Consider the following 22414-nt stretch of genomic DNA (forward strand, 5'->3'; position numbering starts at 1 on the left):
GAAGCAAAATGGGTGGAAAATCGTACATGTGTCATTGGGTGCATGTTTAGGTCTCATTGAAGGAATGGGAATGAATTACAAACTTCTCATCGTCCTGAAATATTGAGAATCTCGGTTTTTAAATCCCAGTAAATCAAAAACTCACCCAAAAAACATGAAACTTGGCATGGTTTTATGACATGGCACATATATGCCATGGTAAAGAAATCATCCAGTTTGAGACAAGGCGCACACATTAATATCCAACGAAGTCCTTTTAAAACAAATAGGTGACACGTTAATATCACAAACGGTTGTATTATCTGAACCGTGTGTTCCCGTAACCCTTTAAGTGCGGCCACGCGTCCCTCTTTCCTTATGGAATAGTACTACCTTCGTCCTCGTTCATTGGTCATCTTTGTATTTTGTGCCAAAATTTAACCATACTTGGTGGCGTGCATGCAACTGTTTGATTAGAAGGGACGAGCGCGAGTAGTCCGTCGTGCAGGCTCGAAGGGACGCGTGTGAGCAGTCTGCCATGCAGGCTCGACAAGACACGTGCATCCAGTCCACCTCGTAGGCTCGATGGGACACGTGCCAGCACAAAGGCCGCCCATGCTCACCGGGAAGCGATCTCTTTGACCTCCATCTACCAGCCGCCCGCCTCGCTCACAACTTATCCATTAATGGCAGCTGAGCCGCTGTTTAACATGCGGTTAATTAAAGCACCTGGACGGAGGGTGTTTGCTTGTGATCCCATGTCCCCGCTCAACGTTATAGCATTTTCTTTGTTCATGTTTTGAACTCGTATTCTGGCCTAGTTTAAAATGCCACATAGGGCAACAGATAATACGACGACAAATAAAATGGCAACGGATAATACAATGACAAATTTACAATGGCATGGATAATAATTGTCTTACATATTCTAGATAATTTAAAATGCCACATGCCACAGAGCCCAAAAGATACGGGGGCAAGAGAAGAAGGAAATCGTAGACAACGATCTGGGTCGCTACTGTCTCTACTCCTCGATGGATCGCCGAGCGACGATATCCTCCAGCTCCTCCTTCAATTCCTCATGACTTTTCTTGAAAGCAGCCACAGAATCCTCCACCTCCTGTTCGCGCTCGATCTGGAGCTTCCTCAAGTCACCCATCAGTTCCTCGACGACCGCTGTCAGCGTCATCCCTGAGGCACTACTCTGCTCATGCAACATCTTCCAGCCAGTGGCCTCCTCCTCATTCTCGGCAAGCGCCTTGAGGAGCTTCGCATTGTCACCCATGAGTTGCTCGATGAGGCCGGTCGCCCTCTCAACCGAGCCATCACTGATCTCGAGCAGCTTCATCAAGCCGTCGACTAGCTACTGCTGCTTAATGAGGTCAGCGAGAATGTCGTCATCGCCGTCTAAGGAGTTCAGCAACGCGAGCTTGTCGTGATCACTGACGCGGCGAGTGCGCCCGTGAGAGCCCTCGCATGCCTGTAAGAGCTTGTTCGAGGGCTCCGTGGGCGCCGAGACATCTCTGCTATGGCTGCCGCTTGGCGGTGGGACCTCTCTAGTGCTTCCACGACCTTGATCTTTGCTGCCTGGTTATATGTCCACCCGAAACTCCTCCTACCTGTCATGGCAGAACGACTTGACATGAAAAACTAGTTTTTTGGGTGATGAGGAGAGGAGTTGTGAAGTAATTTTTGAGTGGGTTGTTTTTATAGCCCGATGCTAAGTGTGAACACATATTAGTTTGATTGGTGTGAATAGATTTGCAATTACTTATTACGTTGCAATCTGCAACTTGATGAGAAACTGATGCGACTTGAACTACGTTGGTATTTCCCCCAAAGAGGAAGGGATGATGCAACACAACTATGATAGGTATTTCCCTCAGTGACGAGACCAAGGTTATCGAACCAGTAGCAGAACCAAGCAACACTATGTAAACTGCACTGATACATCCATTTTGCATCATGATTTTATATTGATATTTATTGCATTATGGGTTGTTATTACACATTATATCACAATACTTATGCCTTTTCTCTCTTATTTTATAAGGTTTACATGAAGAAGGAGAATGCCGGCAGCTGGAATTCTGGACTGAAAAAGGAGTAAATATTAGAGACCTACTATGCACAACTCCAAAAGTCAAAACTTCATGGAGCATGTTTTTGGAATTAATAAAAAATATTGGGCAAAGAAAATACTAGAGGGGGGCCACTAGCGAGCTACAAGGGTGGAGGGCGCGCCCTAACCCCCTGGGCGCGCCCCCATCATTGTGGGCCCCCTGCAGGCCTCCGACGCCCATCTTTGGCAATATGGTGTGTTTTGACCTGGAAAAAATCAGAAGGAAGCTTTCGGGACGAAGCACCGCTATCTCGAGGCGGAACCTGGGTAAAACCAATCTAGGGCTCCGGCAGAGCTGTTCTATCAGGGAAACATCGATCCCTTCGGGAGGGGGAAATCATCGCCATAGTCATCACCATCAATCCTCTCATCGAGAGGGGGTCAATCTCCATCAACATCTTCACCAGCACCATTTCCTCTCAAACCCTAGTTCATCTCTTGTATTCGATCTTGGTCCCAAACCCTCAGATTGGTACCTGCGGGTTGCTAGTAGTGTTGATTACTCCTTGTAGGTGATGCTAGTTGGTTTATCCGGTGGAAGATTATATTTTCAGATCCTTAATGATAATTAATAATCCTCTGATCTTGATCATGAATATGCTTTGTGAGTAGTTACGTTTGTTCATGAGGACATGGGAGAAGTCTTGTTATGAGTAATCATGTGAATTTGGTATTTGTTTGATATTTTGATGAGATGTATGTTGTCTCTCCTCTAGTGGTGTTATGTGAATGTTGACTACATGACACTTCAGTGTGATTTGGGCCTAGGGGAAGGCATTGGGAAGTAATAAGTAGATGATGGGTTGCTAGAGTGACAGAATCTTAAACTCTAGTTTATGCGTTGCTTCGTAAGGGGCTGATTTGGATCCATATGTTTCATGCTATGGTTAGGTTTACCTTAATTCTTCTTTCGTAGTTGCAGATGTTTGCGAGAGGGGTTAATCCTATATGGGGGTTTCGTCCAAGAAAGGGCAGCACCCAAGCACCGGTCCTCCCGCATATCAAATTATCAAAGTAACGAACGCGAATCGTATGAGCATAATGAAAACTAGCTTGACAGTAATTCTCATGTGTCCTCGGGAGTGCTTTGCTCTATATAAGAGTTCATCCAGGCTTGTCCTTTGCTACAAAAAGGATTGGGCCACCTTACTGCACTTTGTTTACTTTGAGATACTTGTTACCCGTTACGATTTATGTTATCACAAAACTATCTGTTACCGATAATTTCAGTGCTTGCAGAAAATACCTTGCTGAAAACCACTTGTCGTTTCCTTCTGCTCCTCATTGGGTTCGACACTCTTACTTATCAAAAGGACTATGATAGATCCCCTATACTTGTGTGTCTTCAAGACTCTTTTATGGCGCCGTTGCCGGGGAGTGAAGTGCCTTTGGTAAGGAAACATTTATATAGTGTGCTGAAATTTACTGTGACTTGTTACTATGGAAAATAATCCTTTGAGGGGCTTGTTCGGGGTATCTTCACCGCGACCAGAAGAGCAAAGAGATTCTCCTCAACCTACTGCACCTACTGAAAATATTTATTATGAAATTCCTTCGGGTATGATAGAGAAACTGCTAGCTAATCCTTATGCAGGAGATGGAACATTACGTCCCAATATGCACCTAATATATGTGGATGAAGTTGGTGGATTATTTAAGCTTGCCAGTATGCCCGAGGATGTTGACAAGAAGAAGGTCTTCCCTTTGTCTTTCAAGGTAAAGGCATTGACATGGTATAGGCTATTGGATGATATTGGATCATGGAACTACAACCGATTGAAATTGGAATTTCATCAGAAGTTTTATCCTATGCATCTGGTTCATTGTGATCGGAATTATATATATAATTGTTGGCCTCGTGAAGGATAAAGTATCTCTCAAGCTTGGGGGAAGGCTTAAGTCAATGTTATATTCATGCCCCAATCATGAGCTTCCAAGAGAAATTATTATTCAAAAAATTTACGCTCAACTTTCTCATAATGATCGATCCATGCTCGATACTTCTTCTACTAGTTCCTATATGTAGAATGATATTGAATTCAAATGGGATTTATTGTAAAGAATTAAATGCAACTCTTAAGATTGGGAACTCGACGAAGGTAAGGAGTCAGGTATAAACCTTAAGTTCGATTGTGTTAAATCTTTTATGGACACCGATGCTTTTCGTGATTTTAGTTCTAAATATGGACTTGACTCTGAGATAGTAGCTACTTTCTGTGAATCTTTTGCTACACATGTTGATCTCCCTAAAGATAAGTGGTTTAAATATCATCCTCCCGTTCAAGTTAAAGTAGTTGAACTTATTAAAGTTGAAGAAGAAACTATTACTTATAATGTTGATCTTATTGTTCCTATTGCTTATATTGAAAAGCCACCATTCCCTGTTAGAATAAAGGATCATGCTAAAGCTTCAACTGTGGTCAATAAAATTAATATTAGAACACCCAAACCCCCTGAGCAAATTAAAGTCGAACCTAGTATTGCTATGGTTAAAGATATCTTGGCTGATAATATGGATGGGCATGTTATTTATTTCTGTGATGAAGCTACTAGAATTGCCAAACCTGATATGAAAGATAAACACAGATCTGTTGTTGGCATGCCTGCTGTTTCTGTTAAAATAGGAGATCATTGTTATCATGGCTTATGTGATGTGGGCGCTAGTGTGAGTGCAATTCCTTATACTTTATATAAAGAAATTATGAATGACATTGCACCTGTTGAGATAGAAGATATTGATGTTACTATTAAGCTTGCTAACAGAGATACTATTTCACCAATTGGGATTGTTAGAGATGTTGAAGTCTTGTGTGGAAAGATAAAATATCCTATTGATTTTCTTGTTCTTGCTTCCCCACAAGATAACTTTTGTCCCATTATATTTGGTAGACCCTTCTTGAATATTGTTAATGCTAAGATAGACTATGAGAAAGATAATGTTACCGTTGGTTTGGGAGATATGTCTCATGATTTTAATTTCTCTAAATTCCGTAGACAACCCCATGATAAAGAATTGCCAAGTAAGGATGAAATTATTGGTTTTGCTTCTATTGTCGGACCTCCTACAAATCCTTTAGAACAATATTTGCTAGACCATGAAAATGATATGTTTATGAATAAAAGAAGTGAAATAGATGAAGTATTCTTTAATCAGGGGCCCATTTTGAAACACAATTTGCCTGTTGAAATGCTCGGAGATCCTCCTCCACCCAAGGGTGACCCCGTGTTTGAGCTTAAACTATTACCTGATACTCTGAGATATGCTTATGTTGATGAAAAGAAGATATATCCTATTATTATAAGTGCTAACCTTTGAGAGCATGAAGAAAAGAAATTTTTGAAAAATCTGAAGAAGCACCGTGCCGCTATTGGATATACTCTTGATGATCTTAAGGGCATTAGTCCTACTCTATGTCAGCACAAAATAAAATTGGGGAAAAATGCTAATCCAGTTGTTGATCATCAACGACGGTTAAATCCTAAGATGAAAGAAGTGGTAAGAAATGAAATACTAAAGCTTCTGGAGGCAGGTACAATTTATCCTATTGCCGATAGTCAATGGGTAAGCCCTGTTCATTGTGTCCCTAAGAAGGGAGGTATTACTGTTGTTCCTAATGATAAGAATGAATTGATTCCTCAAAGAATTGTTATAGGTTATAGAATGGTAATTGATTTTCGCAAATTGAATAAAGCTACTAGAAAAGATCGTTACCCTCTACCTTTTATTGATCAAATGCTAGAAAGATTATCCAAGCATATGCATTTTTGCTTTCTAGATGGTTATTCTGGTTTCTCTCAGATACCTGTGTCAAAAGAGGATCAAGAGAAAACCACTTTTACTTGCCCTTTCGGTACCTTTGCTTATAGACGTATGCCTTTTGGTTTATGCAATGCAACTTCTACCTTCCAAAGATGCATGACTGCTATATTCTCTCATTTTTGTGAAAAGATTGTTGAGGTTTTCATGGATGATTTCTCCGTTTACGGAACTTCTTTTGATGATTGCTTAAGCAACCTTGATCGAGTTTTGCATAGATGTGAAGAAACTAATCTTGTCTTGAATTGGGAGAAGTGCCACTTTATGGTCAATGAAGGTATTGTCTTGGGGCATAAAATTTCTGAAAGAGGTATTGAAGTTGATAAAGCTAAGGTAGATGCTATTGAAAAGATGTCGTGTCTTAAAGATATCAAAGGTATAAGAATTTTCCTTGGTCATGCTGGCTTCTATAGGAGGTTTATTAAAGACTTCTCTAAAATTTCTAGGCCCCTCACCAATCTCTTACAAAAATATGTTCCTTTTGTTTTTGATGATGTTTGTGTAGAATCATTTGAAATACTTAAGAAAGCCTTGATTTTTGCTCCTATTGTTTAGCTACCTGATTGGAACTTACCCTTTGAAATTTGAAATTATGTGTGATGCTAGTGATTATGCTGTTGGTGCTGTTCTAGGACAAAGAGTAGATCAGAAATTAAATGTTATTCAATCTGCTAGTAAAACTCTAGACAGTGCCCAGAGAAAGTATGCTACCACTGAAAAAGATTTTTTAGCACTCTTATTGGCATGTGATAAGTTCACACCTTATATTGTTGATTCCAAAGTAACTGTTCACACTGATCATGCTGCTATTAAATATCTTATGGAAAAGAAATATGCTAAACCTAGACTTATTAGATGGGTTCTCTTGATGCAAGAATATGATTTACATATTATTATTGATAGAAAGGGAGCAGAGAACCCCGTTGCAGACAACTTGTCTAGGTTAGAAAATGTTCTTAATGACCCACTACCTATTGATGATAGCTTTCCTGATGAACAATTAGCTATCATAAATGCGTCTCGCAATACTTGTATATTGATTATGCTAATTACATTGTTGCTAAATTTATAACACCTAGTTTCACATACCAGCAAAAGAAAAAGTTTTTCTATGATTTAAGACATTACTTGTGGGATGACCCACACGTTTATAAAGATGGAGTAGATGGTGTTATTAGACATTGTGTACCTGAGCATGAACAAGAACATATCGTACGCAAGTGCCACTCCGAAGCTTACGGAGGACACCACGCTGGAGATAGAACTGCACCTAAGGTATTGCAATCCGGTTTCTATTGGCCTACTATCTTCAAGGATGCTCGTAAGTTTGTCTTGTCTTGTGATGAATGCCAGAGAATTGGAAATATTAGTAGATGTTAGGAAATGCATATGAACTATTCACTTGTTATAGAACCATTTGATGTGTGGGGCTTTGATTATATGGGACCTTTTCCTTCCTCTAACGGGTATAATCGTATTTTAGTTGCTGTTGATTACATTACTAAGTGGGTAGAAGCTATTCCAACTAGCAGTGTTGATCATAACACTTCTATTAAGATGCTTAAAGAAGTTATTTTTCCGAGGTTTGGAGTCCCTAGATATTTAATGACTGATGGTGGTTCACATTTTATTCATGGTGCTTTCTGTAAAATGCTTGCTAAATATGATGTTAACTATAGAATTGCATCTCCTTATCATCCTCAGTCTAGTGGTCAAGTAGAATTGAGCAATAGAGAGATTAAATTAATTTTGTAGAAGACTGTTAATAGATCTAGAAAGAATTGGTCTAAGAAACTTGATGATGCATTATGGGCTTATAGGACTGCTTATAAGAATCCTATGGGTATGTCTCCGTATAAAATGGTTTATGGAAAAGTATGTCACTTACCTCTCGAACTAGAACATAAAGCTTATTGGGCTATTAAAGAGCTCAACTATGATTTCAAACTTGCCGGTGAGAAGAGGTTATTTGACATTAGCTCACTTGATAAATGGAGAACCCATGCCTATGAGAATGCCAAGTTGTTTAAAGAAAAAGTTAAAAGATGGCATGACAAAAGGATACAGAAGCGTGAGTTTAATGTAGGTGATCATGTTTTGCTATACAACTCTTGTTTAAGATTTTTTGCAGGAAAGCTTCTCTCTAAATGGGAAGGTCCTTACATCATCAAGGAGGTCTATCGTTCTGGTGCCATAAAAATCAACAACGCCGAAGGCACAAATCCAAAGGTGATAAACGGTCAAAGAATCAAACATTATATCTCAGGTACTCCCATAAATGTTGAGACCAATATAATTGATACCGTAACCCCGGAGGAGTACATAAGGGACACTTTCTAGAATGTTTCAGACTCCGGGAATGAATAGGTATGTGGTACGGTAAGTAAACCGACTCCAAAACGTTTCCAATGACATTTTTTCTCTGTTTTGGAATATTTAAAAAATTAGGAAAATTAAAAGTAGTCCGAAAGAGACACGAGGCCACCACAAGGGTGGAGGGCGCCCCCCCGTCCTTGTGGCCACCTCGTTTGCCCTCCGGGTTCTGTTTTCTTGCACGATACTGCTCCGTTTTCTTGCACGATACTTCTTTTGGCCGGTAAAAATTCATTATATAATCTCCCGAAGGTTTTGACCACCGTACCACAACAATATCTCTTGTTTTTGTTTTGAGCTATTTTCTGCTAGAGTTTTCAAGCCTAGGCATCATGTCATCCCCCTCCTCCAACAACGCGGGCGATGACGCTTGGCTAATGAAGATAGAGATGAATAGAGAAGAACTCGGGGAAATCAACAAGGGTGATAAGATCAAGAAGGTCGCGGAGGATCAAGTTCCGCCAGCAGAAGAAGAAGACATCCTTCAAGCTTACTACAATCATTTTACTCCTACTGAAATTGAAGCTTTCAAGATCATTGAAATAGTTCGTGTTCAAAACAAGCATCTCACTCGTGAAAATATTCTATTGCACGAGCATATCATCACACTCAAGGGCATTATCCGTAAATTGGAGCATCTCCTATGCTCGATGTTGAGCACTACTTCTTTAACAACTCCATCGTCACCACCCTCGAAGAGAGAAGCATAAATACATGGGTATGGGCACTCCCCTTGGCAACTGCCAAGCTTGGGGGAGGTGCCCCGGTATCGTATTGGGGGAGGTGCCCTGATATGGAAGAAATGAAAGTGACAGACTGCATAATAAAGGTCCTTATCACAAGCGGCAATATAAAGTGACGTTCTTTTGCATTAAGATTTTGTGCATCCAACCATAAAGGCGCATGACAACCTCTGCTTCCCTCTGTCAAGGGCCTATCTTTTACTTTTACCTTCTACCCTTATACAAGAGTCATGGTGATCATCACCTTTACCTTTTGACACTTTTTCCTTTGGCAAGCATTATATGTTGGAGAGAACTGGATATATATATATGTGTATATATATATATATATATATATATATATATATATATATATATATGTATGTATATATATATATATATCCACTTGGATGTAGGTTTTCATAAAGTATTACTGTTGGCATTACCCTTGAGGTAAAAGGTTGGGAGGCAAAGCTATAAGCCCCTGTCTTTCTCTGTGTCCGATTGAAACTTTGTACCCATAAGTATCGCGTGAGTGTTAACAATTGTGAAAGATTAAATGATAGTTGAGTATGTGGACTTGCTGAAAAGCTCTTTAATTGACTTTTTCCAATGTTGTGATAAATTGCAATTGCTTCAATGACTGAGATCATAGTTTGTTAGTTTTCAATAAAGTTTTTTATTCATATTTTACTTCATGAACGATATGTTATTTAGCATAAGAAATTATATGACATTATATGTTGCTGTTCTAAATATGATCATGATGCCCTCTTGTCCGTATTTTATTTTATCGACACCTCTATCCCTAAACATGTGGACATATTTTTTATATCAACTTTCGCTTGAGGACAAGCGAGGTCTAACCTTGGGGGAGTTGATACGTCCATTTTGCATCACGCTTTTATATTGATATTTATTGCATTATGGGCTGTTATTACACATTATATCACAATACTTATGCCTTTTCTCTCTTATTTTATAAGGTTTACATGAAGAAGGAGAATGCTGACAGCTGTAATTCTGGACTGGAAAAGGAGCAAATATTAGAGACCTATTCTGCACAACTCCAAAAGTCCTGAAAGTTCATGGATCATATTTTTGGAATTAATAAAAAATATTGGGCAAAGAAAATACCATAGGGGGGCCACCAGCCAGCCACAAGGGTGGAGGGTGTGCCCTACCCCCTGGGCATGCCCCCGTCCTTGTGGGCCCCCTGGCAGGCCTTCGGTACCCATCTTTGGCTATATGGTGTATTTTGACATGGAAAAAATCAGACGAAAGCTTTCGGCATGAAGAGCCGCCATTTGGAGGCGGAACATGGGCAGAACCAATCTAGGGCTCCGGCGGAGCTATTCTGCTGGGGAAACATCCTCCGGGAGGGGGAAATCATCGCCATCGTCATCACCATTGATCCTCTCAACGAGAGGCGTCAATCTCCGTCAACATCTTCACTAGCGCCATCTCCACTCAAACCCTAGTTCATCTCTTGTATTCGATCTTGATCCCAAAACCTCAGATTGGTACCTACGGGTTGCTAGTAGTGTTGATTACTCCTTGTAGTTGATGCTAGTTGGTTTATCTGGTGGAAGATTTTATTTTCATATCCTAATGATAATTAATACTCCTCTGATCTTGATCATGAATATGCTTTGTGAGTAGTTACATTTGTTCCTAAGGACATGAGAGAAGTCTTGTTATGAGTAATCATGTGAATTTGGTATTCGTTCGATATTTTGATGAGATGTATGTTGTCTCTCCTCTAGTGGTGTTATGTGAACGTCGACTACATGAAACTTCAGCATGATTTGGGCCTAGGGGAAGGCATTGGGAAGTAATAAGTAGATGATGGGTTGCTAGAGTTATAGAAGCTTAAATCCTAGTTCCTGTGTTGCTTCCTAAGGGGCTGATTTGGATCCATATGTTTCATGCTATGGTTAGGTTTACCTTAATTCTTCTTTCGTATTTACGAATGCTTGCGAGAGTGGTTAATCATAAGTGGGAGGCTTGTCCAAGGAAGGGCATGTGACGTCTGGGTAATTAAACTACAGTAGACCTTTGTTAATGATGCCAGGTCATCATGATTAAAATTTTGCTAAACCTCACGTGTTTCAAACTTAGTTCAAATACAAATTCAAATAACAATTCAAATTATAGTTTCTTAAAACAGTGAATTAGAAATGTTCAAGGGTTATAAATATTCACTAACTAATTAGCAAATAGCATCCAACATTTTATAAAATATTTAATTGCCCTAAAACAATTAAAATGGTGACCAAAACAGCCTCATTAATCCCTTTTCATTTATGCACAATTCAAATGCATTCAAATGCTCATCAAACCTTTTTGTGGCAGTGCCTAAAATGGCTATGCTAATTTAGGCCAAGTCTCATACTTAACTAAAAGTCCTTTGCTTTGTAAATAAAAATAAAACAGAAACAAAAGAAAAAAGAAAGCAAATTTGGATAATGAAACAAACTACACTATGCACTAAGCGTACTACTGTGCACTAGGCCCACCTAGCAAAGCTCACGGCTAAGCCCACCCGCAGCTCCTTGAACCTATCGCTACAAGAGGCGGGGGGAGGCGTGGCGGCCATCCACGGCGCCATGGCCGCGGTGGAAGCCATCCCGCGGCTGCCCCGGTGGTTAAGGCCTCGCCCTAAAGACCCTGGCACCCCATCGTCAACCCTAGCCCCCACACATTTTCCCCCTTGCCTTGCTCTCCTCAATTTCTTCGACGCCCGAGCATAGCTGTCGCCGCGCCGTTGCCGTACATCTGGCCACCGGCAACCATCCGCCATCCGTTGGCATCCGGGGGGTTCGCCGCTGTCCCCTACGTCGTCTACGCAGCACCGTTCGAGCCCGTGGCCACTTCATCGAGCGGATCGAACTCTTCTTCAACCTTCGGCCACCGACGCACCTCCGTCGACCCTGTCGTCGTCCTGCGCTCCCGGTCCTCACCGAGCCTTTCGTGCGCTACCCGGTGAGCTCCTGTTAGCCATAGTCTTGATCTTGCATCTGTTAGGGGTTGTTAGTTGCACGCGTTGTGTTTGTTAGCAGCTAGCTCCATGCATGGAAGGAGACGACCGAGCCGTGTGGCCGTTCCGTAAGGTGAGCATGGCCTGCATGCAAGGAGAGTTGGATAAGGACGCGTGCATGTATGTAGTGGCTTGGTCATAGGTAGCTGCCGTGGCATTTGGATAATGGAGATAGATTAGTTAGTCAGTTAGTGCATGTAGCTGGGGTAATGGGTCAAGTAGTGGCCGAGCGCAGCGGAAGCGTGGTGTTAGTTGCCGGGCTAGGCTGGGTATGAGACCCTTGTACTTGGCTATTTAAGGTGAACAAGTGAACGGAAAAAAGTGAGGCGTGGGAGCCTGTAGAAAAATGTAGCACCGCGTGTACACCAAGGAGAGGATGCTCTCGGCAAAGCTCTTGTGCTGCTCCTTGGTGAAGTGTGTGCGTGTGTGTGTCTGTGTTGAGTTCTTCTCACCAGTGTGAGACAAAAACATGAGAGGGAGAGATTGTGAGGAAGAAGAAGATGGCGTTGCGATGAGGCGGCGCCAACAATTGGTACCAGAGCCAGGTTCGAGGGGCGGCCGTGGTGTGCGGCAACGTCCGCAGCGCGCGCGGCGAGCGCGGCGGATATGGAGGCATCAGCTGCGGTGCGCGGCAAGTCCGCGGCGATGCAGTGTGATGCCGTGCGCACGACGAGCAGCGACGGTCGCGGAGGCGAGGCGGACGCGGAGGCGGCGCACGGTGAGTGTCTGGTGTGGTCGGGCTCGTCGAGCGCGTAGGGTGCGCGCGGGACGTGCGGGACGCAGAGGGACGCCAGGCGTGTGTCGCCGGCGGAGAAGGAGCTTGGCGTATGTCGCCGGGGTCCTGACGGAGCATGGTGCGACGAGCGTGACGCGACAATGACAGGAGCTGCAGCAACTACGGTGATGGCGGGCACACGGCATGTCGCAGCGGGCGCGGAGGTCCGTGATGACGGCGAGCAGGCGACACATCACAGCGTCGGGCAAAGGCGTGGCACGGCATGGTAGCATGGAGGCGCTGCACGGCGATGGCGGAGGCTGCGGCGGCTCGGTGTGACGGCCATGTAGCGATGACGAGCCGTATCAAGACTACGGGGGAAATTGTTAGCCATAGTCTTGATCTTGCATCTGTTAGGGGTTGTTAGTTGCACGCGTTGTGTTTGTTAGCAGCTAGCTCCATGCATGGAAACAGCACCCGCTCGAAAGCCCTCTCCCTAGTTCTCGAATCCGTGTCCGTAGCCTCCGTTCCCATCGCGGCCGAAGCTCGTCGCCGCCGGCCATGTCATCACAAAGCTCACAGCTACTGTCGCTCGCACCCGAGCTTGGTCTTGAGCTCCTGGAGCTCCCACGAGGACAACGCACCCACTTGCAGCTCCGGCCGTGCTCCATGGCCGTTGAAACCAAGCTCGCCCGAAACCGCCGCCCCTTGCCGTCGTCGGAGTGCTCAACTCCGGCCACTCCAGCTGTTGTAACCAACACCGTTAGACGCGGCTCCCCGCGTGTATTCGAACGCAACCAGCGCGTCAAATGGGCGCCTGTAGCGCAACCCCGACGCCCCCCCTACACGGGCGCCATGACCGGAGCTCCGCTCCTGCCGCACGTACTCGCCCGCGAGCCCCTACTGCGTCCGGGCCATGCCCTGACATCCCCGGTCGCGCTCCCCGCACGTGCCCACGCGCCGTCCGCTCCTACGCTGCCGCTGCCCTCTGCTACTGGGCTGCCGCTCCTGCGATGTTGCTGCCGCTGCTGCGCGTGGCCTCGGCACGGCTTGCTGCTGCTCGTCAACCACTGCGGCTACTCGCTGCTCTGCTTCCTGCCGCTGCCTTACTCTGATGTTGGTTGCCGCTTCTACTGACACTGCTGCCGCATGCTTGCTGCCCGCGTGTCTGCCATTGCACTTCTGCCTGCTGCTGCTTGATGCTTGTCCTACTGCTTCTGCCGCTGCTGCGTGGCTATCTGCTGCTGCTGCTCACGCCACTGCATTGCTGCTTTGCCGCTACTGCTGCCGCTGGCTGCTGCTGCTAGCCATGGCCGGTGCCATGGCTGTGCGTGAGTGTGTGTGGTGTGTGTGGCTGGCTATGCCACAACCGTGTGTGTCCGGCCGTGCTAGTTAGTTTAATTAGTTCTAGTAGTTAATTAGTCTAATAGTAGATGGCATGTGGGACCAACTATTATAGTATTAAAATGCAAAATTAGATTAAGAATAGCCAAGTCCATGACAAATAGGCCTCACCTTCACTGTTCACTTTGACTAGTTAATGCTGACTGGGCAGTTGACCAAGTCAACTGGCCCTACCTGCCATACACTGGCTGGGTACACTTCTGGGTACCCATAGCCATTGTCCCATTTAAATTCGAATTAAAAAATAATTCTAGAGAATATTAGAAAATCATTTAAAGTTAGAAAATTAGTATAAAATAAACCATAGCTCGGATGAAAAAACTTTGTACATGAAACTTGCTCAGAACGACGAGACAATTCCGGATTTGCAGCCCGTTCGTCCGCTACACGTCCCTAGCATAGCGAACCTGCAACATTTCACCTGCGGTTCATCTGTTCGAAAACGTCAAACACCGGAAATACTTTTCCGGATGTTTCTCCCCTTCGCTGGTATCGCCTACTACTGCGTTAGGTCACCCCTAGCACCGCGTATTGCCATGTTATGCTTGTGTTACTTTGATCGCTCTATTATTTATTTGTGTTCCCCGTCCGTTACTTCTTTCCGGTAAACCTCGAGACCGGCGCTGATACCCCCGTGATCACCTACATCGACAACGACCCCTCCTTCTTGCCAGAGCAACCAGGCAAGCCCCCCCCCCCTTGATCACCAGATATCGCCTATTGTTCTCTCTATTGCTTGCATTAGAGTAGTGTAGTATATTGCTACTTTCGGTTAATCCTATTCTGCTGCATAGCCTGTCATTGTTGCTACAGTTGTTACCCTTACCTGCTATCCTAATGCTTAGTATAGGATGCTAGTGTTTCATCAGTGGCCTCATCTGCCATGCTATACTACTGGGCCGTGATCACTTCGGGAGGTGATCACGGGCATATACCATATACTTTATACTATTGCATTACTTATGATACTGTTCAGAGATGGGGGCCAAAGGGGCAGGTGGCTCCATCCCGGTAGAGGTGGGCCTGGGTTCCCGAGGGCCCCCGACTGTTGCTTTGTGGCGGAGCGACAGGGCAGGTTGAGACTGACGGTGTCCTGAACTAGGGGGTACTCACCACGTCGTCCCCTAATCAATAGATTGGGCCGAGGCCCCCCATGGTCGTATACTCATGGGCCAGTTCGGACAGTTGCCGCATACAAGAAAGATTCCACAAGACTTGGTGATCAAGACAAGGACTCCTCCCCCACCGGCGTATTCGGCTAGGACTCTTGTTACCCTAGGCCTATGGTACATTATATAAACTAAGGCCAGGCTAGTCGATAGATTATGACATTACTCATCATACCTCTAGAGTTTAGACCACAACATATGATCTCGTGGTAGATCAACTCTTGTAACCCCTATACTCATTATAGTCAATCAAGCAGCATGTAGGGTATTATCTCGTCAAGAGAGCCGTAAAATCCCGTGTTCATGTTACCATTGATCCTAAGACGCACAGATCGGGACCCCCTACCCGAGATCCGCCGGTTTTGACACCGACATTGCTGCTTTCATTGAGAGTTCCGCTGTGTGATCAGTGAAAGGATCGATCGCTCGACTGCAGGTCAACTGCGATGTCGGTTTCTTCATCACCAGCTCGATTGGTCACCTTGGCTTGACCGAGGACTGCGCCCTACCTCCAATCGTCATGTTCGGATGAGGGCCTTCATCAACATCAACTCCGATCTCTATCAAGATCATGGAGGAGTCATCCATGGAGCTCGGGGGCTCAACGTTAACATTGTCCTCGGGCGACAGTGCTGTTTTTCTGGATAGCAAACTCGTATCCACCGCCACCATCTCCTCGAGTGTCGCCTCAATGATTGCTTCAGTGGAATTATGGAGAATTAAGTATACAACAACCTTGCAAAAATTTCGTCGAGTTCCGATGGAGGAATCTCCGGCAATCTCCGATATATCGGAGCCCTGTTGAATCTGGATGAGAATCCGGACGAGTTTGGAGCGGGTTGTCCAGCATCTAGCTTGGACGTCCTTTGGAAGATCCAACCGTTGATCGGCTGCGGAATTCCCATATCTACCATCTGCCAAAAATTCAGCTCGATCCGACCGTCCAAACTCCAGGAACCTTTCGATTAGTGCATCACTTTTTGGATGTGTTTTCTGCGTGAGAACGAATCCGACCCAAGTTCAACTCCTTTACGAACGGGATTTCGGACATCCTTTTTGAAGGACGTTTTCGTATGGGCTATTGTGTTTTACTCTCAAACACATCCATTAATATTAAAAGTATTTTTACAATATGATCTTCACCATCGCGCCGGTGTTAAACCGGCCCGACAACATCACTCCACGGCGGTCGACCTGCGCTACACACGTTGTCGCTTTGTTGAGCCGAGCTTAACTTCTTCGGATCATCATCTCGGCCAGCCGAACAATAGTTCAGTATCATGAAGGATAAATTGTCATCAACATCGCCGCTACACGGATTACACGGAGCGGGCACACCGGCATCGCTGCATGGTCACTTCATCAAGCCAGCATTGACCATATCACAAGTGATGACCTGGGTCGGCATGGCCGCATTGTTGCCTCTTCGAGCCAATATCCGTCACGCCGAACTACTTCGACACCTCGGCTGACATGGCAGCTGCAACAACTCCTCACCGGCCTGCTCCGTCACCTTGGCTAGACCGGGGACTTGGCTATTTCTTCATCAACATACTCCGGTGACTTCGGCGTCACCAGCCGACAGCTTCGTCACGTTAGCTAGACCGGGGGCATTGTCTCGGCAAGCCAACCTTTGCCGGCATCGCCATGCCGTCGCTTTATCGCCCATCAGGCAATGGGTGTGCGTATCGATTCCCAATTTTGGGAGTCGCTTTTCTTCGGACTACTACAACAAATAAACCAGGTGCTATTAATCCTAACAATTTTTGCTTGTTGGGCTTATTTTTCTTAAAGTATTATTACTCTGGTTTGTTCCATCATCTGTACACAGGTCTATCAAATGGAGGCCACATTAAAAATGGTCGTGTGGCGGTTCGGTCAGTTTCCGTACATAGTTCGGCAAACGCCGTATCTGGAGCCCGGACCGTCCTGCAAACTCAGGCTTTTGTCACGCCTTCACTGCGTCGCGCTGGCGCCCTGCATCGACATTGGCTCCAGCGCCAGGCCACATCTCTTTAAATAAATTATTTTCGCGTAAAGCAATTAAGCAAGGATTATATATACATATATTATTATTTCCTGGACCGCACTGTTTTATGTGTGCAGGTAATCGATTTTGACTGCGTTACGCGGTCACTACTCCGGAGTGCCAAACTCCTTGCTCGGACACCTCGGGCCTGGGGCTAGGACCTCGGCCATGCCGAGGACTGCGAACCTTGTCGGATCTGTCGCAGATCAATGGGCGTCTTCATCCCGCCACAAGCCCGAATTGCATCATCAACACTGAGCACATTAATCAGCTAAGTTGCTTTCATGCTCAAAAACTTTCAGTTTTATATTTTGTTCGGTTCGAACAAGCATTATACTTTTTGGCACAAAGTTGTTTGTGATGCACATATTCAAATACCCCGTTTATTTGGGGGCTCCCTTGATGGAGCTTTTCCTCTTGCATATGATTATACTTGTACGGCTTCGTTCCTTGTTCGTGTATTACGCCACAATATGCACCATGTTGACTTAAGCGACTTGCAAGCTGGGTTGCCTGGATCCTGTGCTTACCCCTATGTTCCCGATTGTTCGGCTAGGGAGTAAAGGGAGCACCTCTACGATTGTCACGATCGGATCATCCGAGCCGGACCTCAGCCTGGGTGAAGCCCAAAGCTAGCGCTCTTATTGTTTTCAATTATGGTCGGCACACAACGGAACTCATGAGTACAAAAAATCTATTGCACAAGTCTCATATTAACAATGAGCACCGAAGAAATGTATCGGTGGGGGTACTATTTTCTTCGAAGATGCTTCTTACACTTTATCAGTATATAGCATAAGTTCCCTGAGCGCGCTTTCTCTGTTACAGCCTTATGACCTGATTGCCTGGTTATCGGAAACACCGTCGATATTCTCGACAGGTGGAGTACATAACACTTTTCGGTCCTTGACCGAAGAGGGAGAAGCCGACGGTCGGTTAAGACGCGTTTAAAGTTCGGGTGAACATAGATATGATATAAGTACTTCGGTACATACAATCATTCTTTTACCCAAGTCACTTGGGGGCTCTTAAGTTTATTTGAGCCGTTTTATAATAAGTGTTCTTCTTCCTAGTCGCTGCAAAGTCTTTTTTCTATCACTCCTTTTTTCGACGAGAGTGTGTGGTCAATAGCTGGGGAGCCTAAGTACTCCGCCTTCGGGATAGGAGGTTGAAGCCGTAGGCTGAACCGCTTGAAGTTTTGAGATAGGATGTGTCATGTTAAAGCACGACAGAAGTACACTTTTTTTTCTAAGACCAATTTTTGGATTGGCACCAAACACTTGATCTTGTTCGGACGTCAAGTTTTTACTGACGTTTCTTGGTTTTCCAAGTTTATGGCACTTTTCAACTATTTGTGCGTTTCCAGCATTAGTCTCGCAGTGCAACGCCGGACACCTTTAGGAATTCGGCAAAAACATTCTCGGATATTGCTATATATGCATCAGTTTCGAATTGTGTCTTCAGTCAAATAGTTGGGTTTCCCGGCTCCTGTGCTTGCCTCCTATGTTCCGCTTTGTTCGGCTAGGTGTGCAAAGGGGGAACCAATGCGAGTGCTTCCAGCTCGCATGGTTAAAGCACCACAGTGGAGAAAGCCGAAAACTGACCATCACAATAAGCGTAAACTGGTCAGCGGTCCGATGACTATATTAAATGACGGGCCGTTCATAACATTGGCCGAAGTGTTTACGGCTTGACCTCGGCTGTCGCCGAACATTAAGCGGGGGGCTACTTGCTGGCCTCCCAACTTTAAGCTCCTATGACTAATTGAAAGTTATAAAGCCCGCATATCTGATTGCCTCATTTCCGTCAACACAACCGCCTTCGGGCATCGAGACGTCGGCTAAGGGTTGTTTTGTTAATTTTGGAAACACCCTGGGTAGCATCTACAAGGGGGTAGAAGCCGACGATGGGCCACTTTCAGATTATAAACAGTCGCAACGGAAGTACAAATTTGGGTTCATTTAGACCACATAGTATTGAAGCTTTCCCCGAACTAAATCCTCAGTATTTTCCTCCCACGATGATCGGAGCTGAGGTTTCATGATCATTCTTAGCATGACAACCCAAAGAAAGGAACCGATAGCGGGACTATTTTCTTTGGATGATGTTTCTTATGTTAAAAATAAATATACCATGTCTCTCTGCGTACCTTTGTTTATAAAACTGTATGGCCGGATTGCCTTCTTTATCGTAAATCTTTGCCCTCATAAAGGCTTTATAAAGGGGGACAAACACTCCCCGGCTACTGGCCGAGGAGGTTGAAGCCGATGGTCGGTCAACAAAGTTTTGTACAATGCGGATCCGAGCATTGATGATGTAAAGTACTTGGATACATAGAATCATTACACATAATTTGTGATTTTACTTTGGATATCGATCCTTAATTCGGCCACTCGTGCCCACATTAAGGCTCGGGGGCTACTGGACTTCGTGCTTATTATTTACAAATATTAAAGGGGTACACTGATCCCCTGATCTGATGTTGCCACCCGACCAGTATCTCAGGGGCTACTGCATTGGCAATCCAATGCAGAAAATTTAAAGTGCAATATACTTTTCGAGGAGATTATTATCCTCAGGTTGGTCGGCCGCACCCAACCTGAGTCTCGAGGACTTTGCACACCGCATTTCTATTCCTATGTATGCTGCCGATCTAGTAGTTGATCCTCAGGCCGATTTCGCGCATCGACCTGAGTCTCAGGGGCTACTAGGATCAACGGTTTCATGTTTTCCTTCAGGTGCATCTCGGGTTTTTAGACCGATGCACGCACCTTGAGGGCTACTAACTATATATCTCGGCAGAAAATAAATTGCACCAATCAAAAAATCAGCCCGCAGTCAGGGGTGGTGCACCACCTCGGAAGCAGTCCGACATAAAGCTCGGACGCTAGTGGCTGGCTCCATAGAGGGCATTTCCGACATTAAGCTCGGCCAAACTCCTTCAACTTTTTGGACCCAGATGATCTATGACATCTCAGGTATAGTCCGACATTGGAGCTCGGATACAGTCCGGCGTTGGAGCTTGGACACAGTTCGGCGTTAGAGCTTGGATACATTCCGGCATTGGTGCTTGGCTGCAAAAGATACCTCGAATGCAATCCGGCGTTGGAGCTCGGACGCAAGAGGATACTGCCCCCCAGGAATAACTTCAAATCTGAGGTGTGGCATAATAATAACATGGCATTGATAAAGGCCGGAAACTTAAAGGGGCTCCTCGGATACCCGACATATAAACTCTTTGGATTTACTTCACGATCCTCAAGATCGGAGATGAGAAGATTTGTTGAACCAGTTTTCAAGAACGATGACCGAAGATGAAGAACAGTTTGGAAGAATCGAGGAGCGTCCCCAACTTGAAGACCGGTTCAGGGGGCTACTGACAGTGTCCTGGACTAGGGGGTACTCACCACGTCGTCCCCCGATCAGTTAGATTGGGCCGAGGACCCCCATGGCCGTATACTCATGGGCCAGCTTGGACAGTTGCCGCATACAAGGAAGATTCCACAAGACTTGGTGATCAAGACAAGGACTCCTCCCCCACCGGCGTATTCGTCTAGGACTCTTGTTACCCTAGGCCTATGGTACATTATATAAACCGAGGCCAGGCTAGTCGATAGATCATGACATTACTCATCATACCTCTAGGGTTTAGACCACAACATATGATCTCGAGGTAGATCATCTCTTGTAACCCCTATACTCATTATAGTCAATCAAGCAGCATGTAGGGTATTATCTCATCAAGAGAGCCCGAAGCTGGGTAAAATCCCGCGTTCATGTTACCATTGATCCTAAGACGCACAGATCAGGACCCCCTACCCGAGATCCGCCGGTTTTAACACCGACGGAGACCACCTAGGAGAGAGGTGGGCCTGGCACTGGTCGGCGTTCGCGATTACTTCATAATAACACGCTTAACAAGATCTTGGTATTTGATCTGAGTCTGGCCACTGGCCTATACGCACTAACCAACAACGCGGGAACAGTTATGGGCACTCGACGTCGTGGTATCAGCCGAAGCCTTCGTGACGTCAGCGACTGAGCGGCGCGTGCCGGATTGGACTGGAACACCTACTCTTGTATTAGGGAGGCTAGGTCTCCTTCCGGCCGCCCTCGCAACGTGCAGGTGTGCAATGGGCGATGGGCCCAGACCCCTGCACCATATGATTTAGACCGGCGTGCTGACCTCTCTGTTGTGCCTAGGTAGGGCTGCGACATGTTGATCTTCCAAGGCCGGGCATGACCCAGGAAAGTGCGTCCGGCAAATGGGATCGAGCGTGTTGGGTAATATGGTGCACCCCTACACGGAAGTTTATCTATTTGAATAGCCGTGTCCCTTGGTAAAAGGACGACCCGGAGTTGTACCTTGACCTTATGACAACTAGAACCGGATACTTAATAAAACACACCCAGACAAGTTCCACAGACAACCCGGTGATCGCTTTTCCACAGGGCGACGAGGGGAGGATCGCCGGGTAGGATTATGCTATGCGATGCTACTTGGAGGACTTCAATCTACTCTCTTCTACATGCTCCAAGACGGAGGCTTCCAGAAGCGTAGTCTTCGATAGGACTAGCTATCCCCCTCTTATTCTGGCATTCTGCAGTTCAGTCCACCGATATTACCTCTTTACACATATACCCATATGCATATGTAGTGTAGATCCTTGCTTGCGAGTACTTTGGATGAGTACTCACAGTTGCTTTTCTCCCTCTTTCCCCCCTTTCCCTTCTACCTGGTTGTCGCAACCATATGCCAGAGCCCAGGAGCCAGACGCCACCGTTGACGACGACTCTTACTACACTGAGGTGCCTACTACTACATGCAGGCCGCTGACGACGACCAAGAGTAGTTTAGGAGGATCCCAGGCAGGAGGCCTGCGCCTCTTTTGATCTGTATCCCAATTTGTGCTAGCCTTCTTAAGGCAAACTTGTTTAACTTATGTCTGTACTCAGATATTGTTGCTTCTGCTGACTCGTCTATGATCGAGCAATTGTATTCGAGCCCTGGAGGCCCCTGGCTTGTATTTATGATGCTTGTATG

Source organism: Triticum dicoccoides, chromosome 4B, assembly GCF_002162155.2.
Source record: "Triticum dicoccoides isolate Atlit2015 ecotype Zavitan chromosome 4B, WEW_v2.0, whole genome shotgun sequence".
Taxonomy (NCBI): Eukaryota; Viridiplantae; Streptophyta; class Magnoliopsida; order Poales; family Poaceae; genus Triticum; species Triticum dicoccoides.